We start from the raw sequence: 23,311 nt of genomic DNA on the forward strand, positions 1-23,311 counted from the left end.
GAGTGTATCGAAGTGCCAGTTGCCAATATTGAAGTGCTATTTTCAACAAGAGAGGGGTGCGTCCCTGAATCAGGGTCCGGGGCATAACAAGGAGTGCAGATCACCCCTGTCTAGCATCTGTTGATTGTAGTTTATTTCTTGTAGGTTTCGGCCGCTAAGCCAGCACGCCAGCCATTGGAGTTGTCCAGCTATGCAGTAAGCCTTAAAGTCTGGTGCATTCATCCCTCCCTGTTCTACCGGTAACTGTAATTTGGCCAGGCTTATTCTGCGTCGTCCTTTCCCCCATATAAGTTCCAGCAACATAGAGTTGAGTAGTTTAAAAAATGATTCTGGAACTTTCACTGGTAGGTTGGTGAAGTAGTATAGTAGGTGGGGTAGTGCCACCATTTTGGCTAGTGCCAACCTTCCCGCAATTGATATTGGCAACGTAATCCAGAATTGGATCTGTGTTTTAAGTGAGGAGAGGGCTCTTTTCAGGTTACCTTCCAGGAGGTCTTCTGGAGTGCGATATATTTGAATCCCAAGAAATCCGAAAGTGTCCGTTGCAACTTGTAGTTGGTGATCTCCAAATGGTAACGTGCTCTCTCTATGTGGCTCATAGAATGAGAAAGCTATGAATTTGTTATAGTTTATGGCAAGTCCAGACATGGGCATGAATTTGTCAAATATATATGCCGCTTTGTTAGGGTTTTGGTTCAGATCTTTAATATATAATATAATATTGTCTGCGTATAATGAAACTACGTGTTGTGCATGATCTATTTCAATGCCCCATGTTTCGCCCTCTTGTCTTAATAGCTGTGCCAGTGGTTCTATGCCTAAGACAAATAGTAAGAGGGATAAAGGGCAGCCTTGCCTTGTGCCTCTAGGTACCGAATAAGTGTCTGATATATTTTGTCCTGTATGTGCTCTGGCTGTTGGTGCTGCATATAGTAGGTTGACCCATTTAATATAGTCCGGTGGAACCTGAAACTTCTTTAGTACCTTTATCATGTATTCCCAGCTAAGTGAGTCGAAGGCCTTGCGGAAGTCTAACAAGAGGCATCCCGCGTATGGGAGCTTCCCCCTTGCCGCATCCATTACCTGGTATAATCTACGCACATTCAAGGAGGTGTTCCTCGTTGGTACAAAACCGCACTGGTCTGTGTGTATAAGATTGGCTATGTGTGGTAGGAGCCTTTGTGCTAGAATTTTTGCTAGGATTTTATATTCCATGTTTAGTAAAGATAGTGGTCTATACGATGACATATCCGTTGTGTCTTTACCCGGTTTCAGCAGGGACGTCACTAGTGCTTGCCCCGTTGTGTCTGGTAGTCTTCCTATCTCTAAGGATGCTTGATATAATCGCTCCAAGTGTGGGGTGAGCTGTGTGTTGAATAGTGAGTAAAATTCCGCTGGGAGACCGTCTGTACCTGGCGTTTTATTGTGTGCCATATTTTTAATAGTTTCCTTGATCTCTCCTTGTGTAATTTGAGCTCCTAGTATCTGCCTGTCCTCTGCGCTAAGTGTTGGAAGTTTCATCTTAGCCAGGAAAGAGTCAATTTTTCCCTCTTCTACTGGGGGTGGGGCGGAGTATAAAGCCATGTAATAATCTTTAAAGGCCGTATTAATGTCCAATTGGGTAGTTATATCACCATGTTGTATTGTCCTGATATGCAGTATTGGAGTGGGGGCTAGTTCTTCTCTTATTAGTCGTGCTAGGAGTGGTCCTGCCCTATCACCTTCTCTGTGCATTCTTTCCTTATATCTAATATGATCACATTTTCAGAGTTTTTCTACCAGGGGGGCGTGTTCAGATCTGAGAACCTGCAGTGCTGTGGTGTTGGTGGGGTTAATGATCGATTCTTTCTCAAGGATACCCAGCTTTTCTTCTGCCTGTGTCAGTTCACCGACCAGGGTTTTTCGTACTCCCGTCTCTGCTCCTATTATAACCCCTCGTATAACTACCTTGAATGCTTCCCATTCTATTAGTGGGGAGGAAGCTGTGTCTGTATTGTTATGGAAAAAGGTCTTGATTGTCTGCGCTAGTTCCTCTTGTAGGGGAGTGTCTTCTAACATTATGGGGAGTAAACGCCATGTTGGGATAGGTGTGGATGTTCGTCCCCATTTCATTGTCACTTCTAAAGGGTTATGGTCTGATAGTGTCTTCGCAAGGTAAGTAGTTTTGATCATGTGTGTCTGCAGTGCCTCAGTGCAGACAATCCGATCCAATCTCATGTGTACTTTGTGAGGGTGGGAATAGAAGGAATATTCCTTCATGTTCATGTTTCTTGCCCGCCATACATCTGCTAGGGACCATCCCAGTAGCCATCTCTTTAGTGCATCCGCTTGTCTCCGTGCATTTGTTCCTGACATTGGAGGGGTGTTCCGGTCTATGCCAACATCTAACACCGCATTAAAGTCTCCCCCAATTACCCAGGGTATATGAGCCCATAGTGTTAGCACTCTGGATAGGCGTTCTAGAAAGGAGTCTTGGCCAGTATTTGGTGCGTATATGCTGCCCAGCACCACTGGTTTCCCATCTAAGTTACCCTTGATTAAAACGAATCTACCTTCCACATCAATCTTAGTATCTACCACTTCTAAGGGCACACCAGCTCTTATCCACACGGCTGTTCCTCATGCAAATGCCGGGTATGAAGTGTGGAAGATCTGGCCTCGCCATTTTTTACGAAGTTTTACCGCTTCATGTGCAGTAAGATGAGTTTCTTGTAAATAAACAATATGTGCTTTGCGGCGATTTAATTGTGCAAGGATTCTGTGTCTTTTTTGGATAGCCCGCATCCCCCTCAGATTCCAAGTGACAATATTATATTCACGCTGTGTATGCATATTTGAGTTTGGTTCTGTACATCCGCATTCGCTTATGGCCCCATGTTAGTCTATAGTTTCTGCAGGATAGTGTATCTGGCGTAGGCGTAGATGTCTGTCTTAACAGCAAATAAACATACTTATACTCTAATAGAAATACCAGGCAAAGCCTAAACTTGCTTTGCCAAACAATTACGTAATACATAACTTAGGTGCTACAACGAAGCAGCAAATTCGTGCTGGAAGGGGCCTACGCAATGGGGCGTGGATCAAGAATATGTCCCACTGGCAGCGGGTTTGTTAGTGATAATGTGCGAGAAAAAAATTCAACGTGTGTCAAGGAGCTCTACCAACCAAGCCCGCCACAATTATTATAGGGGGGGCGGGGGGTCAACCAGAAAACATAATAGAAATGTTGTGAATGTTATTATGGGGTTACATCTGCTAAAAGTCTCTAGCTAGTTGTGGAGTAATGTCTAGGAATAGAGCCATGCTCCCCTCTGAGTCTGATGCCGCTATGCTGTCTATTGAAGAAGCAGTTCTGCAGGGGGAGGAGTTCATCTCTCGTAGGGAGCCCGCAGTTTGTAATGCATCGTTTTGTCCCTCCAGGGCTTGACGCAGTGTTGGGCCTGTTCTTTTCCGCTACGTTTGGGCTTTATTCCGTTTGTCTCTACGATGTTGCGGAAGTTGTCCTACGTGGTGGCCGTTGTTCTGTTCCACCGCCCGTGAGTATGGGAAGTTTTCGTCGAGCCAGGTACTCACCAGGACGGGCTAGTCAAAGAAGTGCGTTTTTTGGTTATGTGTGATGCGGAGTTTTGCTGGGAATAGTAGTGCATATTTTATCTCCATTTTGCATAGTCTTTGTTTTATTATTTGAAAGGATGCTCTGGGTTTCTGGACTGCCAGGGTATAGTCTGGATACAGTGAGATCCCGGCATTGTCTATTATAATGGGATCTAATTCTCTCGCAATCTGTAAGGCGACGTCTCTATCTCTACAGTTCAATATTCGTGCTATTACAGGTCTTGCTGGGGCTCCTGGTATAGGTTTTCTGCCAGGGATACGGTGTGCTCTCTCCACCACAAAGTGAGTCGACAGTTTGTCTTTGGCTATGGATTGTAGCCATGTCTCAATGTTGTGTGTGGGGTCGTTTCCTTCTTTGCCTTCGGGGAGCCCAATTATGCGTATATTATTGCACCGTGAACTCCCCTCTGCGTCTTCAATCCTTTCCTGCAGGGCCTCCATCTATTGCTGGAGCTTCACAGTGGCATTTTTATTGACATTGTGTGTTGGGAGGATATCTGCCACTGTTGATTCCGTTTATTTTAACCTGTCTGAGAATTTTGCTTGGTCATCTTTCATTACATTCATATCCGTTGTGATCATATCTAATCTGTTCTCCATGGCTTGTCAAGAGTCTCTAATTTCTTTTAGTATAGTGTCCAGCTTATCCATATTCTCTTTCACCTGGGGCGTTGGGTTCTGACTCCAGGGAGTTGGGGGCACACCGTCCTCCATTGTTTTGCCCTTGGTGCGGCCCATTACCAAACTTCCCTGTAATGTTCTTTTGTCTTACACCTCAGGTCGGATTTTCATACGTACATTCCTGGCGAGCTCTCGGGTCTTATTGTTTTTATAGCATTTGATCAGGTTGCCAGGATCTTATTTCCTCTTCGTGGAGTATAGTAGGGGGGAGGTCTTGGGAATGGCTTCGCGGTTTATTCCTTTTGTGTGTACTGTAGCAGCACATGTTCCTACGCAATCTAGTTTTTCACCCCTCCCCTCGCGCCACCTCGGACCGTCTCGTCTGTATTCTCCGACTGGGGCGTTTCCCTGTTTCTGGTCCTCCGCCTAGTGGAGCGTTGTTGTCATGCCCCCGAATGTAACTGCAACAGGGCCCAGGTTCTAGCTCAGCTCAAAGCGGTTTCTCAGCACCAGACCGTCTTCTCTCAGTTCTGCGGTTGTAAATGCTGCGGGGCTTTCAGTGTGATGTGCACTGTTGTCGGGGCCTTCAAGGGCAGGGGGGGGGAAGGGCCGCCGGCGGTCCGATCAACAAGCGGGTCTGTTATTCAGTTGATTTTCCGCCCTCGGCCTCTCCCACTCATCGCTTCTCTGCCATGTCAGTCCATGTGTTTCGTCCCCAGGCCTATTCCGTTCTCCGTATCCGTAAGTGCTGTGGGCCCTCTCACGCGCTGGCATCCGGTTCCCAGCGCGATCACGGGCAGGCAAGGGTCCCGGGCCCCAGGGTCTGGTCCTATTGTTTTTATAGCATTTAATCAGGTTGTCAGAATCTTAATTCCACTTTGCGGAGTATAGCAGGGAGGAGGGGGGAGGTCTTGGGAACGGTTTCGTGAGTTATTCCTTTCGTGTGTACTGTAGTAACATTTGTTATCACGCAATCTAGTTCTTCACTCTTCCTTTCGCGCCATCTCCGACCGTCTAAGTGGTCGTCTGTACTCTCCGACTGTGGGATGTTGTCGCCATGCTCCTCAAATGAAACCGCAGCAAGGCCCAGGTTTCAACCCAGACCAAAGCGCCTCCTCAGCACTAGAGCGTTTTCTCCTAGTTCTGCGGTTGTAAATGCCGCAGGCTTTTCGTGTGATGTGCACGGTTGCCGGAGTTTTCAAGGGTGGGGGGGAGGGACGCCGGCAACCAGATCGACAAGCAGGTCTGTTATTCGATTGGTTTTCCGCCCTCGGCCGCATCCTCGCTCCCCCTCATTCACTGCCTCTCTGCCATGTCAGTCCATGTGCCTCGCCCCCAGGCCTGTTCCGTTCTTCACATCCGTAGGTGTTGCGGGACTCCTCGCACGTCGCCGCCCAGCTCCCAACGTGACCGTGGGCAGGGAGGGGCCCCGGGTCGCCGGGTCGGGACACTGGGCGCGCCGGGCCGGATCGCACCCCCAGTCACCACCTCTCAGCACCTCTCGGCCGCAGCTGGTCCCTTCATCGCACGACTTTGCTCGTCTTGTACAGGCCCATTCAGCTTTCTTCTTATTTGTTCATGTTCCGATCTCTTTGGGGGCCCTGGATTGCACCTTCTGACTCTCGACGCCTCCTCTGAAGCAGCGTTTGGGTTCTGGTCGCACCCCGCCCCCGATATGTGTTGGATTACAGTTTTACGGCGGGCCCGGTCGGGAACTCCCCGTTTATGCGACCGCCATCTTAGGCGGTGGGCCACGCCCCTCATGTTCATTGATGTTGTAGGGCATATCTGCTGCCACTGTGTCAGGGTTATCGAGATCTGGAACATACAGTTGTACCTTAAAAGGACCTTGTATGCGGTACGACCACCCAAAGATCTTCTAGGCAGATTGTTTAAAGTTCTCTGGACTCCATAGAGGTGATGGGTCAAAATATGACCTGAGCTTAATACTCTAGCTGGTAAGGACTGCTTTAAGTCAGAGTTCTTCTGTTCAACTATTGAATTACATTTAGGATGATAGGGGGCAGAATAATGCAGAGCAACAGGGGTGCCCATGGTGCCCAGTAAGCCTTGGAGACAAAGGTCTGTCCCTGGTCCAAGTGGAATGCCGCCACTGCATATGTACCGATAAACACTTGCAAATCTTTAATAACAGAAATCTAGAGCATGAATCAATAGTCAATAAAATACATTTAAATGTACCATTTGTATAGAGTGGACTAGAATGTTCTCGATAGGCATGTTGTAGTGGCTTACTTGATACTAAAAGGGATGTTTGTGGTGGCCGTGCAATGGTGGAACGTTTAGTTTGTTTACAAATGTCACAAAAAAGGGCATATTTCTTAATCTGTTTATAAGTGCCACCAGTAGCTTTTCTGTAACAAGGAAACTGTAGCCGTCACACAAGCATGGGCAGACAATAATCCTTCATGAGCAATTATTAATTCTCACCTGGGGTCCTGGTTGGAGGTCACTCAATCACCCCCCCCCAGGAATTTGGATCAAATGAATATTTTGATAACTCAACAGATAGGAGTATTTTGTTGGTTAGCTTTTAGGTAGGAGAATGCCACTAGCTGAAGCAGTGACCACATCCATACTGTCATAATCTATTCGTGTATGTGAAAGAGTAATCACAGCTATTACAACAGTCTGAACAGCCGTTTTGACAGACTCATCAGCCAATGAATTACTTACAGCGTATACACCAACATGTTGACAACTCAATGTGTAAATAACGTGAGCCTGTGGCAAAGCTTCCTTCAGTGCCACCACCTTTCTCCAGAGCAATTTATGCTTGATAGCATTACCTTTAGAATCTGTGAATCCATTTAAGCAGCAATAATGTAAATTGTTGTTAAAGTATTGGATTCAGTAATAGGAATTACACACTATACGTGTGAGGAATTCTGGATCCGTATCCAACCTAGTCTGTTCTTATACCCTTGTGGGAGCATACATAATCTTGTCTGGTTCCCTAGTGTAGTGTACACAGTCACTGTAAGCAGCCACCACTTTCACAGGGTATTGAAAATTCACAAGCATTCTGTGAGGAAGTAGCTACGTTTTTTAAGGAAAAGATAGTAATGTTTTTCGAGGAGTTTGTGCCCTTTGGTCAGGTTGCAGAGATAGATGCTGGGACCACTGAATTGATTTCCCCAGGCGAGGAGGGAGGTGAGTTAACTAGATTGTTGAACAGAAAATGTCTGGATAGCTTCTCACCACTCCCTGCCATTAGGATCAAGTTCCTGCTAGGCAGATGCAATTCCAGTTCTCCTGACAACCCATGTCCTCCTAAAGTCTTTAAGATAGTGTCAGATCTGATTTCAGAAGGGCTTGAGAGGATCTATCAGGAGATCTTTGACTCCGGAGTATATCCCTCAGAATGAAAAAAGGCAGTTATGATCCTTCTCAAGAGAAACAGGATGCAAGTCCGAAGGAACTGAAGATTTTGCACCCCATTTCTTTGCTGCCTTGGCCGGCAAAAAGTTTGGAAAAACATCAGTAAGGAACTCTCTGAGTTCCTACTCGATACTAACGCCCTGGATCCTTCACAATATGGCTTTCGGAAATATCATAGTACAGAATCTGCTCTCGTCTCGATGACAGATCAAATACAGAGGCAGGTGGATCAGGGGGGTCAGCGATATTGGTGTTGCTAGACCTATCAGCGACCTTTGACGCCATTTTATTGGTTGGGATGGGACAAAGTGTACAACAGGTAGGCTTGAAAGTCAGGGCTCTGAAGCTGTTGGAGACCTTCCTTTCATATAGGACCATCACTGTCAGCTGTGGAGACTTTAGGGCTCCCCCTTCCAACTGCCTGTTTGGGTGCCACAAGGATCCTCTCTTTGCCCCACTCTATTTAATATCTATGTCTCTCCTGTGGTGAAACTCATTCAATCATTTGGTTTCCAGGTCTCATCCTATGCTGACGATACCCAGATCATTGTGTCCATCTCTGGTGATTGGGGAAAGGTGGCTGACTGCTTTTGGTTGTGTATGGTAGAGGTCAGCAATTGGATAAGATTGAACTGGCTGAAAACGAATGTTGAAAAAACTGAGATTATGCTGTTCGGTAGGGACAGCACTTTCTGGAATGATCGGTGGTGACCAGCCAGTAGTGGTACCTTACCGGTCCCCATGAAAGTTTTCAAAAACCTAGGTGTTCTGTTTGATGATACTCTATCTTTTGAAGCCCAGGTAAACAGGACTGTGAGTTAGTTTTTTGGGATAAATAGCACGTTGAGGAAGATCTTGGTTCTTCTCCCTGGAGATTTGAGAGCGACAGTGACAATTGCATTGATTACTTCCAGCTCAGATTACTGCAATGCTCTCTACCTCAACTCTAACCAACTTTCCATCAATAAGTTTCAAATCATTAAGAATGCGGCTGCTCAGCGGGTAGTGGGGCTTCCCAGAAACTGCTTGGTGAGGGAAGGGCTCAAATCCCTGCACTGGCTTCCAGTAAAAAAGAGGGTGCTTTTTAAGGCCCTGTGCCTTACTCATAAAGCTCTATACGGACAAGGCTTGCATTATCTCAGGTTGGCTCTAAGTTGGTATATACCACACAGAAAACTGAGATCTGCGGGCCAGTTTCAAGCAACGGTTCCTCTGTGCAGGAAAACTAGATGGGGTGCTCGGTCTGCTAGGCTGTGGAATTCTTTGCCTGCCCACATTAGATTTTTAAGTGCTCACTTGCCATTCCATAAACAGGTCAAGACATGGCTTTTTGCATGTGAATAGACCAAGGGGTTCCCTCTACTGATCTGCTGCTATGGCTTGCCTGTTATGAGGGACTCCTTCGGCCTATCTCTTTCCTTTGTGGGTGTTTTATGGCAGGGTCTCTCCCTACTTAGCACTTGGATACCTCTTTTGGTTTAATGCACTCTACAAATCACAAATACAATACAGATACAAATACAAATACCTGCTTTCAGGCGCTATATCTTGACAGACAAGTGAATGTCATATTCATTAGTCAAATTATGACAGAGTACTATTTTGGCATTATGCGGTATATCACCCTCGATTTGGATGTCCAAATCATACAGTCTATCAGGCGGGCTTAGCCCCTGATCTGGAATTTCGACTTGTATATAGTCATTATTCTGTCTCGCTAATAAAAAACTCTCGAAGAATCTTGCTAACTATTGTGGCCTCTGCTGTGCTGTCAAGCAGAGTTTTCACCCACGTCTTGTTTAGAAAGAGAGTTCTGGGCACTTGTGGCATATTTAGTGGACATTACTGGCACATTCTTCTTTTTAAATTGTGTTTTTTGTTGTGGATATTTCTCTTCTTTTTATGATGAGATCAGAGGAGCGTTGTGAGACTGTTTTCAGTTTTACATACTCTTACTGACTGTGTTCGCATCGTCCCACTCTTTCTGACTTTTTGTCTGAAGAGCCCTGAAAGAAATGAGAAGGACACATTCAGACCAGAATACTGATACCTATCAGGCTGATTAAATGTATCAGGGTTACACAAATCATAATGTTTTTCTGAGGAATTTGGTTGTGGACTTCCAGTCTGTGTTTTAGTTTCATCTTTATTTTTATTTTTATCCCACTACTTTTTATAAGACTGAGGAGTTCTGCTTGGTAGTGTCTGTATTACATTTTGTTTTAATTTGTGGGTTACCAGGCCTGGTCCCGAAAGTGTCATGGCTTACTAAAGTATAGGTCTCAGAAATAATTTTAGGTAGCTTATGTTCCTGATCCGCAACGGGAACCAATATGAGATGTTGGCGTATTACCAAAGAAACTGCCTACCCTTTATTATTACTTAAAATTATTGAGGACACCATGGCAAAGTGCCAATTTGTTTAATCTCCAAATCCAGGGCAGGGACAGCCCTGTGTTAATTTTGAATTTGCTTAAGCACTTCAGGCAAAACAGAAATTGATGGGAGTACCATGTGTAATGGTATATTTAGCATCAAAGACAGTACCCCATGTAGCCCAATCTTCAACTGAAGGAACCACACCAAGTGGAAGGCACATAGTGAGATTTAAAAATTATTCTGTGGTCCTGTATGCGGAACCACTGCTTCAAGCTGATTAGTTTTTTGTGCAATCTGAAATGGGATTTCATCCCGTTTTGAAGGGATTTTACTGATAATGGCATTAATGGTAGTGGGACTAATAGCAAGCACAGCTAACTGTAGCTGCCCAGCTTGAAGAGCCCTTGCTGGGGAAGTAGTTAATGTACACATAATAAACTGCAGTAGTCATTGATCCTGTCTAACCAGATGATTTCAAAGAGCAAGCATGGCATGCTGTTCTAATGCTCCTGCATTGGGATATGGTGTACATCCTGTCAAGGCTGGCCACGCTGCCCCTTCATTGCTGAGATGACCCAGTCTAACATTTTGAAAAGCATTTGGGAGGGCTCCTTGGAACCACTTTAGATGTTCCTGATTAGCTAATGCTATTTCTAAATATTCATAAGGTCTATATTTGGCTGGTATTAGAGGTACAGTGTAAGTGTGAAATGTCTGTGTATTGGTATTGACTGCCAATACACAGACTTAAAATTAACCCATGAATAAAACACTTTGCATTTATAAGCTTTGTGTGACTCAACCACAAAGGTAACATCTCCACTGTCATTGGTAAGCCCATGTGCAAGTAAGTGAGTAGTAACCGCCTGTCTACAATTAACAGGCATATTCACTGGTTGAGCCATATCTAGTGAACAGAATTCAAAAAAGGGAAACACGATAGTGGAGTAATCCTTTCAAAAGTTCAAGCATGAACAACCTACAGACATAAATAAATAAATAGGAGGTGCTTCCTATTAAGCTGAGGAGGATGACTCCTTTTCACCATGGACGTCTCTGTATAGAGGTCAAAAAGGAGCCGTGGGCACATACAAGGAAACTATTCAGGGTACCCATTAAATAAGTACCTGACCTAGAACATTGGTGGCTCCATGTTAAATAGTTGCTACGAGTTTAGAAGGATTCTGTATTATGTCAACAAGAACTTCACAGTATAAAGATTCTGTCGTCATATATCATCAGTAAATTTTGTTTTGTTTTGGCTAGCTCACAGTGCCAAATCTAAACTCCTATTCTGACTAACATAATAGATGTTATTGGTAACCTCAAACATGACCGCTTTGATCCCCATGGAATTTATGGAAACATATCTAACCCATTTGTTTGCTACTTTTGGATGCCCAAGGTTTTCACAAGAAAGATACAAAAATGCGTTTTTAAAACATTATTGAAGTAATTGTGTGCTTGCAAAGAAGTGAGCTGCGATTATTAGACAGATGGGACACATTACTGTAATGAGCATTATTAGAATGGTGAAAAATAAAAACAATTCATCCATGTTTATTGTTACTAATGTCACTCTACTCGTATCTGACTCTAGCACCTATGCTAAAAACAGCAGAGTGGGAGTACCCTCTGCCAGATCAATTGGGATAGTTCAACCCCCATACTATGGTCTTATGTGTCAGGAAGCTGGTCTATGTGTAGGCTATCTTCCTTCGCAGGAGGGCTGCATCTCAGTCACAGTTCACAGTAGTTCCATAATAACCCCAGCATGAAGGGCTACTCTCACCAAGCCTAGCATGGATTCTGTTTATTTAATAAAACACTGTCATTATCACACCATGATAGAGGTGCAGAACAGCTTCTTTTGTTTGTCTAGCATAAACAGGTTGTCTCCAATGAGCACTGAAAGAGAAAATTATGTAATAACGTGACCCTATAATCAGTGTTTAGCCATGTGTAATTAACTATACAACTGTCATAACAACTCTCCCTAACGCCCCCTACTCCTCACCCTGTCCACCAAGTGCCCATTATCCATGTACATATCATGTCTCAATAGTGCCACCACCCTCTGTGATTGATTGGTAGTGATCTGAGCCAACTGTCAAGTAGCTGGAGGGGAGTTACCCATTATAACATCTGTGTAATGATTGTAGGCTCAACCAGGGTACTCATTTGGTACTGAGAGCACTTGGTAGTTGTTTCCCTTGTATTAGCGAGGGGAGACTGCCTGTAGAGGAATCATCTGCTTCCATTGCTCCCATCAGTCCCTCCCAACTCGTGCAACTTTCAGAGAGCCCCATTCTCTTTTAGCTTCTCTAAGGAGATTAATACTTTCATATTCTGTCCGTCTAAGAAGCTTGCTTCTTCATGTATCCCCTTGTGGTCCTCTAGTTGTCTTCCAGTTAATTATAATGTGGTGCTTAGTGAGGACCAAGGCCATGTCAATTAATTTAGACGTGATTTTATATTTAGCTGGGTGGGTATATAGATCCAATAAACAAGAAGTGGGTGATGATGTCATGTTATGGTCTGTAAATCTGTTAATAAATGCAATTAATTCAGTCCAGTATTCTGTAAGGTGGGCCAGCTTTACTCCAAGTGAAATATTTCCGCTCCCACAACACAGCACCTAGGACATACATTTGAGCGTGTGGGAAGATTTTGTTAATTTTCCCAGGGTAAGATATAATGATGGTGAAGGGATTTCTAAAGTGCACGGCTACTCAAAGAGTGTCCTGGCGCTACACGGCATAGTCAAAGAAAACAGGAGATGACAGTTACTGTGAAAAGAACCAGGTCTTGGGTTTCTTCTTAAACTTAAACAATGCTTCGTCGTTTATCTGTTGCACATTCAGAGGGAGATTGTCCCAGCCAACTGGGCCCACCAAAGAGAAAGAAAGTCCTCCCACTTTAGTCAGGTGAACTCTTGGAAACCTGGCCAGATTTGTATTGGAGGAGTATAAAATCTGTGTGGGCTATAGAAGACAACCCTAGCAAATAAATAATTAGGTCCTGAATGATGCAGCACTCTGTGCATTGACAGAGCGGATTTAAAAAGAAACGGAAACCCAGTGCAAATTACGCAAGTGCATAGTAATGTGTTCTCCTCTCAGAAGACCAAGAACCAGCCTAGCCGCAGAGCTTTGAACCAACTGGAGTCTTCTCAGGAGGTACTTTGGCAGGGCCACATACAGAGCATTGGCATAGTAGTAAGTGGTAAGAGACAGTAAGTATATTATTTTTAGATTAAGCTCATGATTTTTGATAGTGGGGTGCAGTCAGGTACTTATTTTGAGGTGTGTTCTAACATTTTACTGTTGTATTTAACTTGTTATTTTGGGGTTGCAAATGGAATGAAAGTTCACAAATGCCAGCATTCAAGTAATGTTATATCATCTAATCATTACACAATGGAAATGCTTTTCAACTTTTATACTTTGTGACAGCATAACATTTCAAACATTACTGTAATGTCTGTAATGTGTAATATTTTCATTTTGTCCAAATGTGTTCATGTTAAGCTGACATTGTGTAACTTTAGAGTGCTTTCAATCCACTATATTCTTGGTTCAAAAGATAAAAAGCACCAGAATTATTAAAATGATTTACAAAATTGCATTACATTTTTTGAAAAAGCAACATAATCCTGTTAACATCTTGTTCTCGTTTCATAAATACACTAATTTCTAAGATGGACAACACAATGAAGATGATGAAAAATATAATTGTTTTTAAAACAGGAGTATGCAAATAAAGCAGTCTTCTTTGCAAAAGGATTTTTACCATTTCTTTAAATTCCTGATAAGAAAAATATTTTTTAAACTAACATTTTTAGAAGCTGACATTTTCCCAAACATTGTAACTATACATTGGCTAAAAACGTGTTAAAATACAGAATGGGCCTCATTATGACCCTGGTGGTCTCAAGACCGCCAGGGTTGTGGAGGTGGTCGGATCGCCACATTATAATATAGCGTCACGGTTGTACTGCCAGCACCAACAGTTTTCCTCCATAGGAGGGACTTGCAGTACTAGAGGTCTGGATCTGCCAGGGCTGGTGATTACGACCCCCTTCTCCGCCAGCAGTTACATGACAGTAGCACCACCATGTAACTGCTGGCGGAGATGGGGTTCAGGGGGCCCCAAGGGGGGCCTTGTACTGCCCATGCAGTTGGCATGGGCAGTGCAGGGCCACCCCTGGCCAGTCCTGTTGCGATGGGTACTAGTGCACCCTACGCACTACAGCATTGCCGCAGGCTCTATTATGAGCCAGCGTCAATGTCAGCGGCCCAGTTGGGAACTCCTAATAGGGCTCGCGGGAAGGACTTTGGCAGACATTGTAAACCATCCAGTGCAGTCATAATGACCTCCAATGTAATTTCTTATATTGAATACCCCATTAATACACCTTTAAAACAAGTTTGAAGTGATATTTAGTATTGAACATAGGCACTCAAATTTTCTTTATTTTTTTACTCTTTCATTTTCAGTGTACTGGGTTGGCTGACAATCATCAGAGCAGGACCTGGGTACAGAAAAATATCGTTGACTGCAAGCTGGGCATGAGACTCATAGACCATCAGCGACGAGGAGGAAGCAGACCCTAACAGGAAAAGTAAGCCTGCCCAGAGGCACACACAAAATACTTTTTGCACAGGCTGTAAAGCCAACAGTGGGAGTGAAAGGTGGAGACACCACTAGCAAGGAGGTGGCAGATATTGGGGCACGTCCTGGCATTGAGGAAGATCAGCCTGGGGCATCTAAAGAACAGGAGTCATTGTTTTCTGGGCCTGCACCCACACATTCCTTACCTCTAGAGGCCTGATGCCATCATGGCTTTCATTTCATCCTCTAAGTGCCTGCTCACAACAACAGCGGCCGAGGTTCTTGCTCTGGGGTGTTTGATCCTTCCACAGCCAGCCATTTCACATCTGCATCGGGGGGATTTGAACATCGTTCTGGTGAAAAGTGATGACCAGGAACATTTGCCCCAAAGGCACAACATTCATTCTGACAGCCCCACTGGCATGATGGTATGACTTTGTTATTGTTTTTTATGATGGACATGGGTTTGAAACACTGACTTTTTTCACATACAGAGACTCGCTCCCTCAACATTTCCTAACTTTATTTTATTATTTGACCATCGCCTATAAGTTTGCATTTCCCCACCGAATCAAGACTCAGTATACATTTACGTTAAGCCATTCCCAAGTACAGTGTATAGTTTCAAATATTGTTTTGTCTAATTGCACATTGAAGGTCAACAAAGAACATAACCTGAATATCACCTATTAATTAATGCCAAAATCAAAAATTAAAGACAGATGAAAGATAGACACAGATTTTTTTGGGGGAAAAAAGGTAAAAAGTATTTTAATTTTCAAAATGGCTTTCAGTTAGTGTTAGGGATGGAGTAGTGAAAAGTAACATAACAAAAATTATTTTCAGCGGTTTATCCTACTACTTCACCTACACAATATTGGTAGTGAATTTGGCTGAGATTGTGCTTCTTTTGTGGGTGGTTACGTTGATTGTGGTGGAAGTTGAGGTGCTAAAGGTAGAGGTAACTGAGGGGATGTTGGTGCAGGTGGTTATGTTGAAAGTGGCAGACTGGCAAGTGTTGCATCTCTCCTTGTTTTAGGTACCTCTGTAGAATTGTGTGCATGGTTTGGCATGAAGAATGACGCTGGCATGTTTTGTTTTTTGCCTCTATTAGCTTTAAAGTGTGTCTTTGCCACATCTTGGTAACATTGCACCACATTAACCAAGGCAAAGTTCTGCTTGTCAATCATCTGAAGGAGACCTTAGCTATCTCATAGAGCGTAGCCCCCCTTTCTGAACAACCTCCCACACAGTAGACTATTGGTGAAAAAAATGATTCTCCTACAAAGCAGAATTAGACCATGCCAACCAACCCCACGTCTCTCCATAAGTGTGGCTGTTTGACATGACCAGCAAGTTGAACATGATGGAGAGGGCTGCCATATGGGCACTGTGGGAGGGTGGAGAATGACGAACAGAAGATACCTGTTACTTCCCAGGGTGTTCTCTTTCTCAAAAGATTGAGAGAAGACTAGCGATCCACCTTAATGGGAGGAGAGTTTAGGGGACTATACAGTTATCTCTTAGTTGAGGGCTGTGTGGAAGTGAGTCTTGCGTAGGTGAAACAAGCATCTCTAGCTGCTTAGCTAGTGGCTGGGGACTGGCAACCCTCAGAAGTGATCTTAGAGGAAGACTGTTGCCAGGCCATGAAGTGGTCTTCTTGGAGATGTTCTGTGCGGGACAACAATGCCTCCTCCTCTTCATCCAGGTCTTCCTGCGCCTCCTTGTTCAGCTGCTGCTTCTCCCTCTCCTCTTCCTAGCAGTGTTGGCCACTGAGAAAGTTGTTTGAATGAGGATTGGGTTCTCTCCTTAGATTCCCACTCTCATTTGCTTGTAGACGGCTCACCATTGTTGTACGGAGCAATGACTGGAGTACCTGCAAGAAGAAGATATAAAGAATTGAAATATATCACATACAGTTTAGTGTTTAAAGTACTACACATTATTTTAATTTTAACTGCCATTGTTCTGAAAAAATACATTTAGTATCATGTGAAGCAAACATGAAGTTTAGTGTCGATCCATACATGGAAATATATCTTGACAATGTCAACTCACCAGCTCGAGCCAGAAATATTTCATTACTGGATGATCTGTAAAGAGATTTAGGAATAAAGCTCAGAGTTCCCCAGACTTACCCGACCAATGTCATGTTAAGGGTCTAATTGTTGCTGTCAGGATGCCCCTCGATGTCATCCTTACAATGCCAAGTGTAAGGGCAATTTTATAGAAGAAAATATAACTTAATAAACAATTGGATTACATATTGACCATGTTGCAAATAGGGAAACATAACAAATAAAAATAGCTACCTTGTTAGCTACACATTAAAAGATGAGTTAGACCAAAGCCCAAAAGAGCAGACATTTATTTTGCTAATCTCTAATATCTGCCTGTTCTGTATTGACAGGTTAGGTTTTGGTGGAGTGCTAGGAGTTAAAGTAGATCTATTGGCAGATAGGTAATGGAACCACATCACAGGACATTAACAGTGAAAAAAGAAAGTGTGTAAGCATATAATGGGTTAGCAATATAACTGTCAAAGTCAGATTTGTCTACAATAATGTCATTAAAGCACACTGTAAAAGATAGTGCTATGGTTTAAAAAACAACTAACAGGAATCCCCTTTAGTGTGGTAGTGACACTGGTAACATAAGAACATAACTATGTGTGTAGTGGGTTGCTTTGAGAGACCTGCCCTGTGTGTTGCCCTGCTGCACTTGAAATTACTCCTGCCCCAGGCGAAGCAACCTATCTACTCAAAAGAGTGGCTGTATGAAAAGAGTACAAATTGAATCAAAACATCTAGGTATTTATAGGGTATGTGCTGGAGGGCACCTTTGAGGGGTATGTATGTGATGTGTGCTTAACAATGCAGGTAGAGGAAGGACAGTTATGTTTTAGTGAATATGGGTTTGTTTTTAGTCAGAGAGAGGGGTTTAAAATCTTACTGTGCACCACATTAGTGTTATTCAAAAGAAGAGCTCATATGCATAGAGGTGCAATGAGAACAGGGCAGCCTTCTTGAGGGTGGCCTGACAGAGATGGGATCCAGGTGCCCCTCCAGGAACAGCAAGTGCCATCTGAATCCTGGATAACTTTTCCTTCACTCACCTCATCTCTTCTTGCCACATCTTTTTAACATCCCTCAACGTGCGTGCCTCCTTCTCCAGTGTACTGAGGTGGCCATTTCGAGTTTGGCGCTCATTACGGAAGCCCACCGTGCAAGCAGCTGCCGAAAGACCACCAGTGATGGTGGTGCGAAGGCCGCTGCATTACGAGTCACCCACACAACATTCCACAAAATACACCCAAAAAATGACACCGTCAGATAAAAATATGCTGTGAAGGAGGCAGCTGCACCGCCAGCCCCACCACGCCAAGAACATCCTGCCTCCAAATAACGATACACACATCAGCACCGCGGTCCCAACACGGCGGCAATCCATTGGCGGTCCGAACCACCTCGGGAGCAAAAAGGCACCTTCACCAGAACACTGCACCACATTGATTAATATCATTACCCAACACCTGAGACACATACACACACCTGTCCATAGCACTACAAAACACCCCTTACACATACCCAGAACCCCTTGCAACCAGAAACACTGATAGAGTGAGGCAAGAGCACACTGAATACTAAAAAGAGACACTGCACCTGGGTATCACAGGCACCATCACACTGAACATGCATCACACAACACACCACTGCACATAAACACCACAGAGCACATGCACATACCACTACACAAACTCACACCAACAAACAGTACACCCAGCATCCCTGCACAACATACACCCCCACCCACAACACAACCACCATGGCACCACCAAAAAAAACATGATTCACAGACGAGGAGCAGAGGGTAATGGTTGACGATACCGTCAGAGTGGAGCAACGACTGTTTGGAGCACAGGTCCAGCAGACATCCATAGCCCAGAAGAATGACTTATGGCAGAAGATAGTCATCAGGGTGAATGCAGTGGGGAACCATCCACGCACAAGGGAAGACATTAGGAAGAGGTGGAACGACCTACGGGGAAGGGACGGGCCATTGCTTCCAGGCACCAAATCGCCATCCTGAGGACTGGTGGTGGGCCCCACTGCCTCCCCCAGAATTATCACTGCGAAAGGAGAAGGTCCTGGCCATTCTACATCCAGGAAGGCTGACAGGAATACCTAGTGGACTAGACACTGGTAAGTCAACTGTACTCCCTGACCAACATGTCCCCGTGCACAGCATGTACCTCCACTACCCTCTCACACCTTCACACCACCCTAATGTGCACAAGCCCACCATGGACCCAATACCCAACCTTGCATGCCACAGCACCCTACTGACACCATTCCCTCACAGGTCCGCCTAATGCATAGACACCCCACACTGCAACAAGTACCACAACTACCACAATGCAACACTCCCTACCCTTGCATGACTGCTACATCCACATCACATCTCTGCAATTCCACGTTAAACCATGTCACTCCCCATCACCAATAAGTATGAGGAATGCACATCAGTACATGGCAATGACAGTAGCATGACAACCATTAACTATTCACCAAAATAAGTCCATTGCAACATCCCACTTATGGTAACACAAGCAGTGGAATGGCAACTGCCAATGCCATTACTGCCCTGCAACTCCAGTCAATGATGGCATACATCCATGTGTGTCACTGCTACAATACCATCATCTGACACAATACCTCTTATTACACAGGTCTCCCAAGTACTGGCACACAGCAGAGGAGCCCAGTGACAGAAAGCCCAGGCCTGGAAACAGGTCCAATAGGGGAGGACTCCCCTGGAAGTCTGCATATAGACGACAAACCTGGCCCATCTGGCATGAGTGGTCAGTCCACCACCAGCTGCCTCACCCTGCCCACAACTGAAACCACCTTTCCTGTGGCAGCCAATGCAGAGCAGAGCCCACCTTCCCATACCAGTGTCCCAAGGTCACATCAAACATCAGTGTGCGCCACAGGACAGGGGCAGGAGTCGACGGTGCAAACTGAAGATAATGATGGTCCTGGTGTCAGTTGGAGGGGACACACTTCACCAGGGGCACCGGCACAGGGGCCAAGGGCCAGTGGGAGGGCAATCGTGGGCCAAGGGATGAGGCAGGTACAGGACACGACTGGCCAAGAGACTGTCACCAGAGTCCTGGGAGCCCATCAGCAAACCCACAATAAGATGGGCCAGATAATCACCACCTTGCAGGACATCCAAAGAATACCACCAGGAGGCCATGCAGCAGTGGCAGGCACTCAATGCCACCATAGTCTCCATATTAGGGGAGTTCAAGGAACTGAACAATATACTGTGAACATCTTCCACACAACAGCAGGCCCCATCCAGTAGTCAGAAAACACCGCTGCCAACAACATCAGCACTTGCTACTGGAATGGAGGCCCAGCAGGAGGACCCACAGGCCAACAACACCCTTACCCCTGCAGCTGAGGGACCCCCCCAAAAAGAGGTCACCCATCCAGACATCCTGCAGGACCTGAGGCCAAGACCAATTTCCCCACCAGGAAGTGATCCCTCTTCTGAACTGTCACCCTTGTGTGCCACTGTTACACCCTGTTGCCTGTCCAAAACCAAGTTTACATCATACCGGGCAAATGAATACAGGACCTGTGAAACAAACAGCGGAACCACCCACTCTGATCAGCACCCAGACCATTACCCCACTCCTCTGGACTGTGATGTCATACACTTAATAAACATAATTCAACACAAGTCATGGTGCATGTCTCTTCATTGTATATAGTGGCAATCCTGTATCCAAGCAGCAAATATATACACATGTTGGCACCACAACAATGTTGAAATGACCGATGTACTGGGACACCCCAGCAGGTGTGTAAGTACATCTAAATTGTAATGATATCCAGTGTCAACGATGACAACAGACAATTCAGTAATCAGCTTGCAGACATAGATGTGACCTGAAGAGGGAAAATTAAATGGAAACTGGCACAATTTTTTAAGGCATGTGAACCAATTCATACATTCACAGCATTTGAACACATACACAGGATGACTGTCCCAGCAGCTATGATACCACAACTGTTAGGGCCTGCATACGTGTGGGACAGGAAAGATGTAACATAGGTAACATCCCCTATTGTTCACCTCCCTGAGTAGGCAGGAACAGGTACTTGCCACACAGCAGCTGACATTGCAGCATGACATGCCTATGCAGCAGGAAAAGACTGATAAGCCCCCCTAACATTTCCCCCAACAGGCAGACTAAGGACCATAAACCTTTGGTACAACTATAAGGCTGTACCGCAATCGCACCAGCATTCCACACATGTCCTTAGCAGCAGTGCATTTCCACTACCCCTCATGGTCAGTCACCTGATTTCAGGGTTGGAAAGCAAGATGGATTGCTGTAGTCCCCACACACACCGTAATGCATGCAAATACTGGCAACAGACTGGCTTCAGCAATACATCTTCTATGTGCAGATGACATACAATTCACACATACCTGTACATCATTGAAAGTAGTGACAAATCATGTCAGTCCTGTTGTCATGTGCTTCATCCTCATCTTCCTCCTTCAGCATCAGAGTCACCGGCCCTAAACACTGCTCCGCCATCAATGTCCCCTTTCTCCAACAGTGGGATGTGCCTTCTGAGGGCCAGATTATAGAGCATGCAAAATGCAACAATGATCTTGCAGACTTTCCCTGGTCGGTACTGTAGGGTAGCACTGGACACATGGAGGCAACGAAATCTAGCTTTCAAGAGACCGAAAGTCCGCTCAATCACTCGCCTCGTCCGACCATGAGCCTCATTGTACCTGTACTTCCCTCCTGCAGGTGGATGTCTGATAGTTGTCAGTAGCCAGGGCAGGTTGGAGTATCCGGAGTCACCTGTGTGGAAAAGGGAGCAGGACTATAGGCAACAATGCTAGGCAGAGTGCTGACTGTGTTTGGTGGGGTACAAACGTCTGACATGGAGAGCAGTACACATACCTATGGGCCAGGCCCATTCTCCCTGTAGCTGTGACATCATTGCAGGGACACTGCTGTTCCTCAGGATGTAGGAATCATGTACTGATCCTGGGAATTTTGCATTTACATGTGTTATATATTCATCTGCAAGACACACCATTTGTACATTGAGTGAATATGTACTTTTCCGGTTTCTGTAGACCTGTTCATTGGTCCGCAGAGGTACCAAGGCGATGTGAGTCCCATCAATGGCCCCAGTTACATGTGGGACATTTGATATGTTGTAGAAGGCTGCTTTTGCAGTGAGCAATTCAAGACATTGTGGGAACCCAATGTATCTGTGCACATGCTTGAGTAGGGCATCCAGCACATCCTGCAACACCTTACTGAACTGGGGCTGTGAAAACCCTGCAGCCAGTCCCACCGTAACCTGAAAAGAGCCACTCACCAGAAAATACAGGACTGACAACACCTTGACTTTTGGAGAAATGGCATGGGGTTTTCTCAAACCCGGCAGGAGGTCTGGCTTCAACTGGGTGACCAGTTCCATGATGCACAAATGGTTAAGTTGATAGGTCAGGATGATGTGGCGCTCTTCCATGGTATCAAAATCTACGAGTGGGTGGTAAATTAGTGCATTTCTCATCACTCCATTGTGATGATATCTGTGCAAGGACACAAGCAACAGTCTGCGAACCTCTCACAATGTAGGGCATCAAGTATGACACAACATTCACGTAGTTTTATTCATGTAAGTTGGCTGTCATGTTGTGGGAACACATTACTCCACACCCCATTCCTAACCAGACGATGGCACCTATTCCCAGTGACAATGGATGTATGCAGGACATGTATATGTACACTTTCCATGTGTTCCACTATACGGATCATATATGCTGACAACTGTAGTGACAAGTATGGTGATGTCACCAGACACTCACTACATATGTCATTATCCACAATGTGTGACGACATGCAGGTAATTATGCAGTGTGAACCCTGGACAGTCATGTTACAGACTAATATGGCATCTGCCTGTCCGGCATGCATTGGACAGCTGGAAGTGACCTCATTCCACTGGCTGAAGTCGTCATGGCGGAAGGCAGTCTGAACCACCGTGCAACTCCTCATTAGTTAACATTGATGTCTGTGGCAGACTGGGACCAATGACTATCACTGCCGGCGGTGACGGTCATGACTGCTGCGGTCGAAACCGCCATTTTGTATGGGCCAGCTCATTTGACTCCTGGCATTTGGGAAAGACAGACCTCCACTTCGTGTGCTGCTGTGTCCTGTATCTTAAAGCAACAATGGCATGCACTGCAGGGGCAGGGCCCCAGCCTTCACTACGGAGGAACTTGAGAAACTGGTGAAAGGGGTCCTACCTCTGTATGGGCGGTTGTACGGTGCTCCAGGGCAACAAGTCAGTACAACGTCCTTAGTCCTACATGTCGGGTGGTGTTCGGCGATGAGTGTGTCTGCATATTGACATGCCATGACTGATCAGGTGTTTTGCATGCACATGGTATGTGTGGGATATTAACAGTGTGCATGGTCCGTGTTTGTTGTGTGTCGCCAAAGGTTACAGCTGTATTGGTATTATTTACATCATGTCCCCCATTTTTGGAATGTCTCCCGCGCAGGCCAGCGCCCACCAGAAAAAAGGGTTATGGAGAGCCATCGCTAAGGAAGGGTGGACCCTGG

This window comes from Pleurodeles waltl, chromosome 5 (genome assembly GCF_031143425.1).
Source record: "Pleurodeles waltl isolate 20211129_DDA chromosome 5, aPleWal1.hap1.20221129, whole genome shotgun sequence".
Classification (NCBI taxonomy): Eukaryota; Metazoa; Chordata; class Amphibia; order Caudata; family Salamandridae; genus Pleurodeles; species Pleurodeles waltl.